This window comes from Chelonia mydas, chromosome 12 (genome assembly GCF_015237465.2).
Source record: "Chelonia mydas isolate rCheMyd1 chromosome 12, rCheMyd1.pri.v2, whole genome shotgun sequence".
NCBI lineage: Eukaryota > Metazoa > Chordata > Testudines > Cheloniidae > Chelonia > Chelonia mydas.
Window position 1 is genome coordinate 26,096,033 of NC_051252.2, and position 15,982 is coordinate 26,112,014.

Below are 15,982 nucleotides of genomic sequence, written 5' to 3' on the forward strand. Positions count from 1 at the left end.
GGCCTGGGTTTGTGTTAGTGTTTATCTGAAGTGGTGGGTGGGAAGACAGATTCTAACATCCAGGATGAGACGAAATAAGCCTGGGTGTAGAATATCTTTGGTTGACTGTTCGTAATGTTCTCCAAAGTGGGCCAAGATCATGAATCAGGTTCTTCATAAAGTTTTCCACCTACGATATATTTTTGGCTGTACTTTTCATGGTGCCATTGTATTTGTATTTTAATTTTGAACACCTTTATATACTACTGCAGCTTTACAATCCAACCTGATATTGTTGTCTGAAGTTTCGACATTATTAGTTTGCATCTTTTAAAACTGCATATTATGTCAGGAAACTCCATATTTTAAAGTCTCCTTTTAAACCCAAATACAAAAGGGGAGTGGGAAACAAGATTACATAAAACTGAATTTGTCTCTATCACCAGTGTTTTGAAAATGGGTACAAACAAATCCACAGGAACAGAGCCACACCATAAAACACAAAATACTTCTTTTTATAATTTATGTTGTATGGGTCTAATCCTGAAATCACACATGAACAATTTTGTCCACATGGGGCCTGAGTCAGCTCCCACTGGAGTCAATGGAGTCTTTGCATTGACTTGAGTGAGCTTTGGATCAAGCTCATGGGTAGTCCCACGGATTTACTTTACACGTTTGTATGATAGGGCTTCAAAGTTGAACCTTGTAAGGCTATTTAGAAACACAGCTCTGTTACTGACTGAAAGTTTGGGGCTAACCCTGTCTTGAAATTTAAATATTCCATGAAACGCCAGATCTTGTCCAACACATTCAAGTGCATACATACCTTCTGTGGCACTGCTGGGAAGATAGCACACATCTTCTGCTTCCTGTCTTATACCTTAAACATAAAATCTCCTTTCTCTGCAATTCATGAGCCATATCTCTCTCTAGTTCAGTTGAGTGTGGCCTAAGACCCCCTAAATGAAACTTTCAGATGTCAGTCACCTTGATTTGATAAGAAATACCACCTCCTATCTCTGATTAGATAAATCTGCTTCCATGGTCCAGTTGCTCTCCTGATGCATACGCCTACCAGCCAAAGCTTCGCCTCTTCTGAGTAGCATGAGTTCTTCTTTTAATCAGTCAGATAGAATATTTCTTGGATTTGGGTTTTATCCTTAGTTCAGCAACACTTTCTTTGTAGCATGCCCCCTACTTACAGAAAACAGGCACAGCAACACAGTGAAAGTGCCTATTTTAAAAGAGCATTCTCTTTTATAGTGCAGAGTCATAATCATGAGTATTAGCAGAATCCCCTGTTATCTACATTTATTGCTGAACTGGCTGGTAAATAATATGCTCTTGATTTCTTCTTACTCTCTGAAATTAAGCCTATTTATTCAAGATTGTTAAGTAATTATAGCTGCATAATTCTACAAAATACGAAAATAAAATTTCTTCTAACCAGAGTTCATATATCAGTAGAAATGGAGATTTAACTCATGCCAGCAGGAGTTTTTCCATGAAATTCCAAAGAAAAAGAGCTTGGTCTAAAAATATGAGAATGATTCTCTTTTCTCCCATAGTGACTCTGTGAGTATTAATGGAGAACTTCAAGCAGACCAGTTTTGCACTGAGAACATAAAATCCCTATTTTTTTTTAAAGATTTTTTTAAAAGATTTTTTTAAAGTTAAATTAAACACACGTTGTTACATGCTCGTGAAAATTGAAGTCCTAACAATGAGACTGTGTTAGACATTACACATCTCAAGGTCACAAACTGTGTATGTAGAAATAGAAAGATGCTATAATGATTTGTTATTATTAAACAGGCATCCTGATGGTTTTCTAACCAGAAGAATCTTAATAAAAAGTATTTACATAAAAGCTTCATTTTTACTTCTCTGTTTGTCATTTTACTAGACAAACTAAAAGTAATGCAGGCTTTGCAAGGCACACTAGAAATTGAATCTTGTATGCTTATTTAGGGAGAAAGCAGTTTGTATGTCTAGTTACTGAATCAGTGCTGTTTTATGCCTGAAAGAAGGGAGTGAAGCTCTGATGGGGGTAAAAACTGTTTGCAGGTTGCTGTTTGTTTTTTATGGGAGTGGGAGACAAGATTACATATCACAAAGAAAAGGTATTTGCATCAAGGAAATTCTGATTCAAGTTTTAAAAACAAGGCAGTTGACACTAGCTATTGTGCACATCATTATGCCATGCTATTGTAGTTATACAAAATGTTATTTCAAGAGTACTTAAAATGCACTGCGTGCTAATATTTCATTCAGGGGACTGGTTCTAAAGTGACTCTCTGAAACGCGAATCTATGGAATTTCTTTTAAAAGAGAACATGTGTTTGTAACACTGTCTATAGCTTGTGAAGGGCGAAAAAAGACTATTTCCACTCCATGAAGACAAGACAAAGATGTCTGGAAGGAAGTTCAAATAAACAAAGTGCTGGAGGTCCTGTTATCATTGCATCTTGCTGCTGCTGTTCTTGTATCCTTCCACTCCAAAGTTTGAGTCCAGGATATATGTCCTTGCACAGACAACGAACTGCTAATTTCCATGTAAAATTGTTGAACATTAACAGATGTATTAATAACAGTTTCAGAATAAAAACATACTAAATATATACATGCACACATTCGTTTGGAATTCAAAGGAGCACAGAAACAGCCCGTCACTGTGATATGGGTTTATAGGTGTCCTGGATATTTTGGGAAGGCTTATCCAGACTAAGTTCATTCTGTAGTATGTACTTAGTTAAGATACTTTGTATATTGCACAACACCCACACATACAGCTTGGGCTATTCAGAACCAATGGGCTGGGAGTTTTGATTGACCTCTGCACAGATTGGAGTCACCTTCTTGGCTGTCATTATTTCCTCTTAACTCTGTGTACCCAGAAATGACATCCCACCCCAGGAAATGATGTGGCCTTACTATATGTAACTGATGGAACAAAGAAACACATTTAATAATCTGAATTGTAGTAATTCAAAGGCCAGAGTCTTAACAAGTGGCTCATCTGACACTTTTATAAGGTGTCCAATGCTACAAGTACTCATGTTTGCAATAACATAGGGGTTGTGGTTGTTTGTTTGGTTTTGTTTTTTGGAGGTCTTTTTTCCACAGAACACCCTTTTCTTCAAGAAGGCAACATAAAGGAAAAATGGGAGATCTGGGGAACATCAGAGGTCATTCCCCCACTAGGCACTTGTAAATTACAAGTCTGAGGAAATAATGAGTTTATGAACTTATCATGAACTCTGAGTGGTATGGTGCAAAGATCTATTTTTGGGAGGAAGTGATGGATGAATATTTCATCCCATTAAACAATGTGTGTTATGTAATGTAACTGAAAAAGTGATCACATTGATCATGAAGACAATATTATAGTGGTCTTGTAGCAGCAGAAGAAATTATGAAAGGTTCTGACAGCTATCTAGATTTTCCAACATTATCTATTGACCAAATCAGTATTGAATATTGAGCCAGTTTCGGGGGGGGGGAGGGGGAAGACTTCAGTGCTCACATTGCTTGGGGCCAATTTTCCATATTGACAGCTGCACCTTAGTCACCTGACTGAAGTGGCCAGTAGAGGTAGTCAGGACTTCTGACAAAATATTTCCTTATCTGAAAATCCCCATTGGTCAAAACGGAGACTTTTTTGTGGTTTCTGTGAAAGTTTCTCAAGTTCAGGATGGAATTTTTGGTCAGAGAGAGATTGAGGTAGACCTGAGTAGTTAGGTTACTCACCTGGGATGTCTGATTCAAGTCCCTGCTCTGAATCAAGAAGAACAGGGATTTGAACCTTGGTCTGTCTCATCTCAAGCGAGAGACTGAGCAATTAGCTAGTTGTGTGTGTGCGCATGCGCGCACGCTTGCATGTGTGTTCATTTTCCCAAAATTGTTGGAAAGGTCTAGTTTTTGTTCCAATGTGGAGTGAAAAAGAATCTTGGAACCTCAAAATTTCTCCCAAAAGAGAATGTTTGCTTTCCAGCTAGACTTGTGGCCAGATCTTCCAAAGTTATGAGCACCCAGGAACTCCCATTTAGAACAGTCTGAACAAAAATTAAATATTTACAGTGGAGGAATGACCTTCTTTTTCAAATCCCCTGAGTCCTTTGTTCTTTCAGCATCTTGTCGTCTTTGGAAAAATGTGTTCTGTGGGATTGATCTCAAGCTATTTACAAGGGCTGATATTTATAGTTGACTGTGGTGGTTGAAATGCCACTGACTTCTCAAATTAATTGTGCTAAAACAAAATAAATCCATTTTTATTAATCAGGACATTGTTGGCTCATACCATTCCAATGTATGAGTATGTTCTTTACAGAACACTCATCAGATAATAAATCTTCATGGCAAGGAGAGTCTCTGATCATGCATATGTACTATAGCGAGGACAAGAGGGTTCCAATTTGCACATAAAGGCACCAGATAATGTAAATATTATGTGCAACAACACAAGAGGACAGTCTGCCACTGAACTTACAAGTGTAATGGGATGAATTCTTGCAGTGGATGGGGTTGCAGCAGGTATAAACTTGGTGCAGACGTCTATGAAAATATCAAAATAACAATCAAAAATGAGAGAAAGTAAACAGCTTGAGGAGAGGAAGAAGAATAACACTGATTCCTGCCATTGTATGTCCATTCATCTCCACTCTAATTTAATACATAATCTGTCCTCTCATTTACTAGCAATATCTGGCTCCAAACTACCAAATGGCTAATAAAAATTTACTCTTGTTGGCCAGGAGTCCTAGTTACTATCACATGAAAGCCAAGATTCTCAGAAATGATGAGGAACATCTTAAAGAGGCCTGACATCCAGAAAGTGCTGAGCACCCACACTGGAAAGCTGGTCCCTAATTTGGTGTCTCCTGTTGGGCACCCAAAATCATGGGTCCCTCTTAAATCTTGTCTCAAATGGTTATGGGAATGATCATTTAGCTTTCCAGACACCTTTTTTCCTTGCTCTCTTGTGAGGATATCCTCAATACACCAATCCTGTCATTTGTTAACTAAAGCTAATAATTTTCATTCAGTGATGTATTGGTACTGTTGTAAGATTTGTTGTGACTTCTCCTGGTTCAGCTTACTTCCACGGTTCATACAGATCAAAAGAAAGATGTACCTATGAAATTATAGTTAGTGATTGCTGTTTTATGTCATAAATGACACTAATATGTCAAGTTTGCAGCAGGGTAATGAATAAGAGATCTTGTAGGATTGTTTGATCTTGTAGGATTGTGACTATAATTGATTCCTCTCAACTCTTAATGCCAGGCCCCTGGCAAGTGAATAAGTTATGGTCAGTTCTTTCACATGATGAGACCTTTTTATCTGCCTGTATAAGAATATTAATAGAATTGCAGCTTTAAAGCCATAAAAACCTTTACAAGCATAAATAAGAGTATAATTTCATTATAATAAATGGCACCGCTGACAAAACATATATATATATATATATACACACACACACACACTATTAATGATTATTATTTTTATTTATTATAATATTTCTAAATGTCAGATTTGTCTAACAAATCTGAAATCTTGGGAAGGGAAACTGAAATTCTTGGCACTACTTATCTTCTTTTACTTTTATAGTTTGTTTATTAACTGTAGGCTATCATCCATCACTGAGGGAATGTTCTGTTAACTACCCAAAGAATGATAACTGGTGGAAGGGAAAACAGACGGCAGGACACTTGAAAGGGAGAAAAGAGCATCAAAGGCTTGGGATGATAAAGAAGGTGATGCTATTTTTACAGGGATATTACTTTTCATCCCCAAAGACCTCAGGGCTTCACACACTATATACAACACCATAATTTCTTGGGTGGAGGATAGCAGCTAGCCAGCACTCAGCATGCTTCACAACACTGGTAGAGCAGCAAGAGAAAGGAAAAGTAGAAAGAGGATATGTTATCTTTTAAGGTGTATTCAACAAGAGCAGACAGGACCTTGAGGTTTTTTTAAACCTTCTAAGGGTATAGCTACAGCACAATTAAACAGCTGAGGCTGGCCTGTGTCAACTGAGTCAGGCTTGCGGGCCTTGGGCTAAGGGGCTGTTTAACATCTGTGTAGGCGTTTGGACTTGGGCTGGAGCCTCGCTCTGGAACTGAGGAAGGGGAGAGGGTCCCAGAGTTTGGGTTCCAGCCTGAGCTCGAATGTCTACACCGCAATTATGCAGCCTCTTAGCCCAAGCCCTGCAAGCCCAAGTTACTGACATAGGCCAGCTGCGGCTGTTAAATTGCACTGTAGACATACCCTAAGTGGTAACCTGCAGGGAACTTATTTTTTTCCCCCTTTTCAGAATGAAGGGCCTGCCTGAATTGCAAATTGTTTCAGTTGGGTATTCCAGACTTGGTCCTTGCAAAACTAAGCAATCACTTTGAATGAGGAAATATAAAGGGAAACATCACATTTAAGAAGGATGAAACCAAAATCTTAGAGGAGATTTACAATAACAGAAGTAAATATCATTTGTGTGATCCATTCCTTACCCCCACCATCTCTCTCCTCCCAGACTACAAGTATTACTCTTCTCCTGTCTCTCGATCTTTATTTAGGTTTCTCTCTTGTTGTCTCAGCTCTGCCTTCTGTGGTCTGTTATTGCTGATCTCCTATTCCCTCCTCTTTGCAGTCAGTTGCTATCGATATTCTGATCCCAACTTCCCACAGCAAGGTCTACTTGACATGGTTATTTACAGCGGACTTTCACTTGTAAACATAGAGTTTAATTGTTATTCTTGTTTGGTACACTGCCTTCGGAACAGCACTGCTGTCTAGCTTTTAAGCCTAATACCATGGTGCATTGGACAATAAATGTGAAGAGATGCTATTTTTTTTTTTAAAAAAGGGTCTCGTTCAGAGTATATGTATTTGTTCAAGACTTTGAAGGGAAAGAGGTTTTTCCTCTAATGTAAAGTCTTAGGAGATAGTAATAGCAATTAGCTTCTCTTATAAACGGTGCAGTGTCTTGGGGTGGGGAGAGTTCTGCTATATGGAGAATTAACTCAATTTGTTCATAAAAATTCAGCTGCAGTATCTTCCTTTGAAAAGACTCAGTGGTCTAATTTTTCTTTTTTTACATGTAATGAATGAAACAGGGTAGCACTTGGGCTCTCATTTGTAGTGAACCATTGCCTTCAACGTGAGTTGCGCCAGTATAGTTCAATGGCAATCTGCTCCAAAAGCAAGGAACAGAAACAAAGAATCTTGGTGCCCAGTGTCCTACTGCTGGCTTACAAATACTTGTGTAACTGCACTAGCCTTGTATGTATTGTCTCTCTCCATATGGGCTATGGTACATAGAGAATAGCAGCAAGCTTTCCCCATTGACACCTACCATTTTCTCCTACAGCGAATGTGGAAGGGGACTGAAGGCTGTTGGGTCAAACACTGTTAATGACCCATGTGGATGTAGGGAAAAAAATAGGTATAGAAGTTAAGGTAGGGGCCCTCAAGTTATTGTCAGTAATTTTGCTGCTTTTCTGTTGTTCTTTACCAAATATATCCTATGCTGCACTGAACAACTGATCAAATGTCATCTCATTTTTAAAAGGCTACAAGTTAGTGTTGCTGGGGGAGGGGAGGTTTATATTTATTCTTCAGTGTCCTATGGATGACTAATGCCCCTATAGTACAAATAGCTCTGTGCAGGCTCAGGAGTCTGCCTTCCTGGAGCCCACTGCAGGACGGGGGCCTAGGTTCTTAAACGGTAATTCTGTTTTATGTAAGTAGACACCTTTGCCAACAGACTCTGCCTATATCGTCCATACGCTCAGATGTCCAAACTCCTCTCCTTCCTGGGCTCTGGCTTTAGTAGCCAAGAAAGAGCCCATAAGATGTCATGTCCTTGTGTCATTTTAACATTCCCACAGGTTGCTTTTTCCTTTCTCTGTATGGGTGGCATTCATTAAAGAGTCCTTATGGCTCCCAGCACATGGTAAGAAACTCCAAGGAGTCTTTGGTAGTGTCTGCTTAAAACTTTGCTAGAACTTGATAAGGACTAAGAAGTGACCACTTTATACCCTTTTGCTGCTGGGACCCCCGAAATGCTCTTATACATTTAAGTGGACATTCCATGGAAACAAGATGGATAGACATGGACTAACATTTTCAAGGGTGCATATAAGAGACTGATATATCTGGAGTCTCCTCATAAGCAAAGGTCAGTGTTGCAACAGACCTGAGACACAGGGCCATTGATGACAAAGAGACAACTGAAGTTTCTCTTCTCATGTGAATGCTGGAGCCAGCAGAAATTTTCCAATTTTTGGCAGAAAATTGAATCAGAATTTTGATGGGAAGCTCAGATACTGAGCTCCTCTGGTGACGTCCCACTGAGTTCTAACATGTTGCGCACAGAGCCGAGCTGAAGCTGGGAGTCTGTTCAGCAAAGAAGCCCGTCTACCATACTAATGTAGCTCCCAGGGCTGGGGAACAAACCACAGGAGACAGCTCTCATACAACCACAAGCAAGTTTTATTGCCACCCTAGTAATCCTCTTGCTGCTCCTCTCTTCCCTCATCAGTCCTCTGAGGATCCCACAACAATGCTTTCATCCTCCAGCTCGCTGCTCTTCTCAACGATTCCCTCACTGCTCCCCATCACCATTCCCTTGGTGATCTCTCATTGATCCTGTCTCATCCCTCTCTGCTTTACAGGGAGCCCTTACCACTCATCTAGATCGTCTGCTTCCTGAGGCCCGAAAGTTACAGGACTGCTAGGCACCAGCTGAGCAAGGATGCTTACGTACCAGCAGTGGTGCATCATCTCCTTTTATGGGGTTATGTGGGACGTGAAGGTCTCCAGCTTGTTTCAGTTATTCCCTTTAGTGTCCCAGCTCCCTTCACATGTTGTTGATTGTGGTAGAGAGGGCAGTCTAGTTATTAGAGAAGGGGCCTGGGAATCGGTGCTCTCGGATGCTATTCCAGTCTCTGCTGCTGCTCACTGTGAAGCCTCGAACAAGTACTTTCCCCTCCTTGTTAGCCCCATTTACAGATGAGAAAAACAAATAATTCTGACGTCCAGTGAAGTGCTTTGGCATGGTGCAGTCTAGAGCAGGCAGTATTGGTAATTGGGTCAGCTCTCATGGCTCCCTGTTGATGTTCTCTAGGCTACTCTCCCTCCTGTTGAGGTGTGAGCTGGTGAAAGATCTTGCCAGGCCCTTTATTGGACATTACAGCTTCATGAGGAAGCAGAAGGGTGCACTAAACTGCAAGCCTGGAGATCTTTATCATCTGGGAGCATCAAGGTCATCTCCCTTCTGGTTTTTAAAACAGAATGACTGAGTCTGTCACAGGGCATTTGGTGAGACTTTTCACACACCCACAGGAAGCAGAATGGACTAGAGAATGGAGTCTGCACAAAGCTATTTGTAAAAAATCTACAGCTCATTGAGGAATAAATATAACTTCCCCTCCCCCAGCGAGACTAACTCATTAAAAATTACACATTTTTGTCAGCTATTCATGCAGTCTTTTTTGTTCCAGCTGTGGTAAACAGCAAAAGGAAACAAGTTACTGACAATCAGTCCAAGGTCCTGTGTTAACTTTGTGTGCATGTGTGTGTGTATATTTATTTGATTATTCACCTCCTCTCCCCACAATAAGTGAGAACAGAAAAAATAAACTATTTTCATCCCTTCATGAGTCATCTCTGCAGTGTTTGGACCAACAACCTTCAGAAGCACAGTACAGACTTCGGTTATAGGAGAATGGAGGAGTGGGGTGTGGCAGCTAAAAAGAGTATTTGTCCTTAACATTTGTACTGGCTATAAAAAGGCCCATCAACTAAACGTTTTACTTCCCCTGACTTTGTCTGAGTTCAAGAATCACGACTGCGTTAAAGCCATCTTCATTCTTGATGAAACCTCAAGGATCTCGCCCTAAACTGGAGCTGCCCCTATTTGCAGCAGGTCTGAATTGTGCCCCTAATGTGTACGTTTTAATTCTACTGTGTGTAAACTCTGTATTTAAAGAGACATATTTAAACTATATAACATTTGGATACAAATGCTGGTATTGAATTTAGCCAAGCCATAAAATATATGCCAGTTCAGGACTTTAAACAAATGTGCGTGCATGAAGAAAAAAATGTTACCTAGTATTTCAGAAATGTCATATATATTGGCTTAACCATGAACTGTATGGAAGCATAATCATAGTAGGGAACTGACTAACCCTTGCAGACAGCTGCTGTTTAAAAGTAAGATACAGTTTCACTGACCATTAAGATTGAATGTTACATTACATTATTGAATAAGCTCTCTAGAACAAGATCATAAATCCATGTATGTATTTGGCCTAAATCTTGGTCCCTCTTATAATTCCCAATGATAAATACCAGAAAACACACACAGATAGGTGTGTAGGTACTTCAAAGGGCCAGGATGGGGTGGAGGGTGGGGAGAACTTGGCTTGCATACATTAAATTTTCATGACATTGTTTATCCTTCAATTACACCACAAAAGAGAAGATGAAGGGGAAAAATAAAAAAATCGAAATATATTCTTCTAAATTACACTCGGTACTTAAAAACCCTTCATATATAGCATCATTTTATTGTGGATGATTGGTTTATATTATGAATTTTTTTTGCCAAGTTGGCCAGGTCAGCAGTAATCAACTGCAACCATAATACTATGATGGATTCAGATTTCTTTTGTGACGAGAACAGAGGGCTTTTATGCTTCAGGAGTCTTTAAGTTAGTCCAATCTGAGTTCCTAATTTTGCTACTAAAGAGAGGTTGAATTTCTTGCCCGGTATTTGCAGTAACTTGAACAGTAACCTTTTAAGTCTTCTTAATTGAATCGATTCACAGAAATATAATATTGGAATCCGCAATAGAATTTCCTGACAATGGGAAGGGCTTTCTTTTTAGAATCCCCCGATTAAAATTAACGTGACTGGCAATGCATCATTCTAAAATTGTCACATCTTTGTGAAAATATGCCTAACTCTCCTAAAATTAAAATTGGTTACCCTGTTAAGAGATGGGTAATCAAAGCTCACACTTGAGATATCAAGCTGATCAGTCTATGGATCAGAAAGGAATTTTTCACCAGCACCAGGTACAACGTTGTGAAATGTCGGATAGCAGTAACAGAATACCAGGCAAAATGTATAAATGATCTGTGATAACACCTTAATTAACAGCATGCTTTAACAATCAGTTGGCGGTCAGGACTTCATTCTCCCCTCTGTTGTATGTTTTTCTCTTTCTCTCTCTCTCTCTCTCCTCTTCCTAATCCTAATGATGTGGCTGACTGGCTTTGATGGAGTTACTGTTGATTTACACTGGTATAAGTGAGATGAGATTCAGATCTTTACTCGGAGTCTGATTTTCTTCATTGCTCTATACTCACTTGAGTGAGTGTGCAAGGTGCAGAACACTACTGTGCTGATTGTATTAGCATTTTGCACTCACTTTGCACTGGTGTAAAGTGATATACACAAGATGTAGAGCAATGGAGGATCAGACCCATTACATTTAAATCTAGATGGGACCAAAACTGCAGAACCAAACACTCCTTGTACTTTTGAACATGTACAAATTTCCAGATCCAAAATTAATAGTTTAAGGCAACTGTAGTCATATATTTCCAATTAGCTACATATACTCACATACTTCCATGTTAGGTCTATAATTATAATGCTTCTGGTGATCTAAATATAGACGCACATTACTGTGTAGCTAGTTCAGGATATTTTCTGTGTGTGTGTGTGTGAAGAACTACAAGTTTCTTGAGACTAGTAAGCTTTTTTGTGCTTCGCAGTATCAATTTTGGTTATTTGAAGAATTATTGTGTATTGATTTTAAACAATTTAACATGTTTTGTATACTGTCTGGGATGACGTACACTGTAGGTCTGATCCTGCAGTCCTTACTTTGAATTTTTGCCTAAGTAAGGATAGTATATTTTTACAGATCCAAAAGTAGGTGAGGTTGTAGAATGACCACTTGTAGAATGACCTGGCACCAAATCGTTGTTGTAAAGTGGCGCAGCTCCACTGACGCCAATGGCACTGCAATAATTTTCACCAACAGAGAATTTGACTTAGTCCTTGCTTACAACCTACTTTTAGACATGGCGCTCCAAATGGGGCTACCAAACTGGAAGGAGGAAGGACAAGGATTTCAGCAACGAGACTGTACTCAGTTTAAGGCATGTACGTTTCTTAGAGAAGCAAATCTCTGTGGAGGAAGTGATCTTAAAAATGGAATAGGAAAGAGTAATGGTTTGATGGATTAGCATTGGAAGGGGCATACGGGTGAAATCACGATCCAGGTGAAGTCAGTGGTAAAATTCCCATTGACTTCAATGGGATCAGGCTCTCACCCTCCATGTGTAGAGGGTGGCATGGCAAAAGGCATGGACAACGTTGAAGGAGAGCTGGATGAAAGGAATATAGAGGTTGGAATCACTGACAGATCAAAGAGGGTGATATGATAAGAGAGTCTGTCAGATATTTAGGTGAAATGGAGTTATACAGGGCTTACGTAGCTTCGTGATGAGGCTGTCTGTTTCGTCTTCATGCCAAATACAATAACCACTTCGTAATAAAGGAACTTTCACACACAAAAAGAGAGACTTTAAACATATATAATTTACTCTGCACAAAATATAATTTACTCTACCAAAAAAAAAAAAGTCTGCTCTCTTTGCTAGTGCTACCATATGTGTTGAACATATTTGGGGCTGGGTATGAGTTTCCTTTATAATTAAGCTTTCCCTTACCCTTGATCCTCCACAGAGGCCATAATCTTGTGTTGGATAGTCTGCTTCCATGGAAACATTTATGATGCCACACATTCTGGGGGAAAAAATGTTCACTGTGGACTAGATCCTGAAGTTGTTACACAGGCTCTTATTGAATTCCACATGAGGTTTGCCTGCATGGAGATTGCAGGGCTGGACTCTCGAGAATCAAATAAGAGGAGGAACAAAACCTTTGTCTAGCAATAGTTTTCTCTCTCTGATTAGCAGCGGTAAAATAAATTTACACAATGCTCACTGAATACAAGTTGATTGTAGTTTAAAAGAACATTTTAAAGATTTTTTCCCCCCAAGTATAAAAGGCCTTGTTTAAAAATACATAATTGTTTTCACAATAATAATTTATACATGTTGAGCAATGTATAGCACAACCCTGACTTCACTGGTTTTGCATGGGGCAAAGTGAGGCAGAATTTGGCTAATATATATATATATAAATCCTAGAGTTAAAATGCAGCTAGTGTGGGCAAAATTCTACCCTTGCTTTTACTCCCTGTGCAATCCTCCTGAAGGTAATGCAAGTGCTTTGGGTGTATCTGAAGGCAGAATTGGGTTTTATAGCGCTGAGAGAGAAATGTGAATGTCTGCCTGCTTCTGCAAACCCTATAACCTGGAATGTTCCCAAACAAAAATCTATTTCCTTTTTAAAAGTTAAGGTTCAAAGTGTGTTTTTCAAAAGAATCTTGAGTACTCCTGAGAAACTGCACTTAACTTGCATTGTTAAGTGGAGAATTTTTGTAAGAGTCTGAAATGAACCTTAAGGTAACTAGTCAGTTCCCCATTGCCATATAATCCTTCATTGCTCACTACCACCCTGTCCAGCTCCCCAGCTGGGCCCTCCCTTCGGCTGCTTTCACTGTCTCCCCTTTATAACCCTGCTCTAATGAGTCCCTTTTTTGACGCTTCCACTCTGAGGCTACATTCTTACAAATGCCTCCACCAGGGAAGATCCCTGTTCAGTCACTTGCAAGATTGCAGCCTTGTATATGCAGGAGGTATAAGGGGCATGTCTAAACACCCTCATTTTAAGGTCTTTTCTGATTTTTTTCCTCCAAACTTCAAGCAAAACTATGTCCTGGGGTGTGATGCCATGTTAAACTTCAGGGCAATTGATGCATTTTGGGGGAAGTTGGGGATGGGAGGAAGCCCATTGAAAATTGGGCATGCCACAGGAAACTAGTTTCAACAGCAAAGTATGGAGCAGCTAGTGTCATTCCATAATAAACACATCTTAATAGTTATGTTGCTTTACAAATGTGACTGTTCGGCTTCAGAATATAATACAAATAGCCAAAGCTCATATGTCTCCTATCTCATTTTTATCAAAGCACAGTATTTGCATTACGTGGCAAATTCATGAGAGGATGTTCCAAACTGAAATATGCTACTTTTAGAAAGATCACCATTTGCATTTGCACTCCATTTACTCTAAAACTCTGCTTAATGTTGTTATAAATGACTCTGCCTCCAAAAAGCACGTTAACATAGTAGCTAGAAAACTTTTTTTTATTACTTGTCACTAATATTCAGAGCATGACTTTGTCAGAGAGGAAAGATGTTTATTACCACAAAATAGTCTATGGCTCTGATCCTGCAAATGCTTACTCATATGAGTAGTCTCTGCTCATTAACCTCACTGGGATTACTCTTGTGAGTAAAGATGACTTGTATAAGGGTTTGCAGAATCACATCTTCTATTTTTGAATAAAAGCCCACATCACCATAAAATGGCAAACCAGATTTCCAAGAATAGTGAAATAGTCCTACTGCAGTGCAGAAACAAAGCAATTTACTTATTGCTCAATATATCTATAGAAAAAGAAAAAATAACTGTTTTACATATCGGCCAAAGATAAAGATATACACACTGTCCTGTTATCTGCATCCATTAAGCATTTCTATTCAATAAGCATTTTTCTTTAAAAGAATGCTCTACCAGGAACAATTATTTTAGCTTAATATAGCATGAATACTGGGGGAGTGGGGGGCTAGAGGAAGGAGGAGATAAACTCAAGGACATTTCATGGCACTGTGACATAGTCCAGAGCAAAGAATTAGCATTTATATTTTGAAATATGTTGGTTGAACAACTTAAAACTGAAAATATTGAAAAATAAAATAATTGTGGGTCATTCAGTTGCTCAGCAATTATCCTGTGAACTTTGACTGTTACAAGGCAATGCAGACTCTAATCAAATCCAGTATAATTTGCTGGGAGCATTTTCTGTAGTTCAGTTTTAAAAGCATGTTAATGGTTGAGAATTTTAACACACTAAAGTCAGGATATTGAAAATTACAGTTCCCTGTGTAAATAAAACTGACTTCTTGTTGTCTATATTAATCTACACACTTTTTAGATGTCTCTATTAATACATGTTCAACTTGGCTGATTTGCAGTGGCTGTCATCTCTGTTACTGATTTTTTTGGGGTTGTATATTTGAATTCTCAGTCATAAGAATATAACCTTTTCCACTGAGTTTCCTTTTTTAAAGGATAGAATAAAAGCACTGAAAGATTCAACATTATCATGAAGCCTGTGCAGTTGGAACGATAGAACAGAGGGCAGAATTTGTCCTTAAGTCCATTTCAAGGTCAAAGTCCCCCCCCCCCCCCGGCCCCAAGCTAGTTTTGAGAGATAAGTGGTAGCAAGCCTCCTGAAAGCATGAACTGTGTTAAAAGCACACTCAGTCATGTCCAAGAATAATTTTATCAAACTGTCCACAAAAATTCACCTTTTGTGCACAGGAAATTCATCTGCATAAGAAATCTCTAATAAATTGATGCTTGTTTAAGCTTATGCTTTTGGAGTCTGACAGATATTCTTTATTTTATCTATGGAACAGGTACAGCACAAACAATGGTGAGTGAGAGCTTTCTGATGCTAAGAGCGAAGTTTGTTCTCCATGTCTGACCTCTGTATTATTTCTACTGTTAATGAGAATTATGGTTAGTAATGAGAGTAATGTTAATGAGAGTTCTGCAATGGTGGTTTTGTGGAAAAGGTTACTAGCATCTGGACAGAAAACACCTATTGACTTGAGATGGTGGAAATTTTTTCATTTGAGTGATTTTTTTTTTCTACAATAAAATTTTGGTTTTGCCTAAGAATATCAATTTCCACCCCCAGCCTTCTCCTGGGAAAAAATTAAAAATGACGGCTGCCTGCCTGGACAGCCGACAGTTTGACAGTGAAAACTGACAAACTTC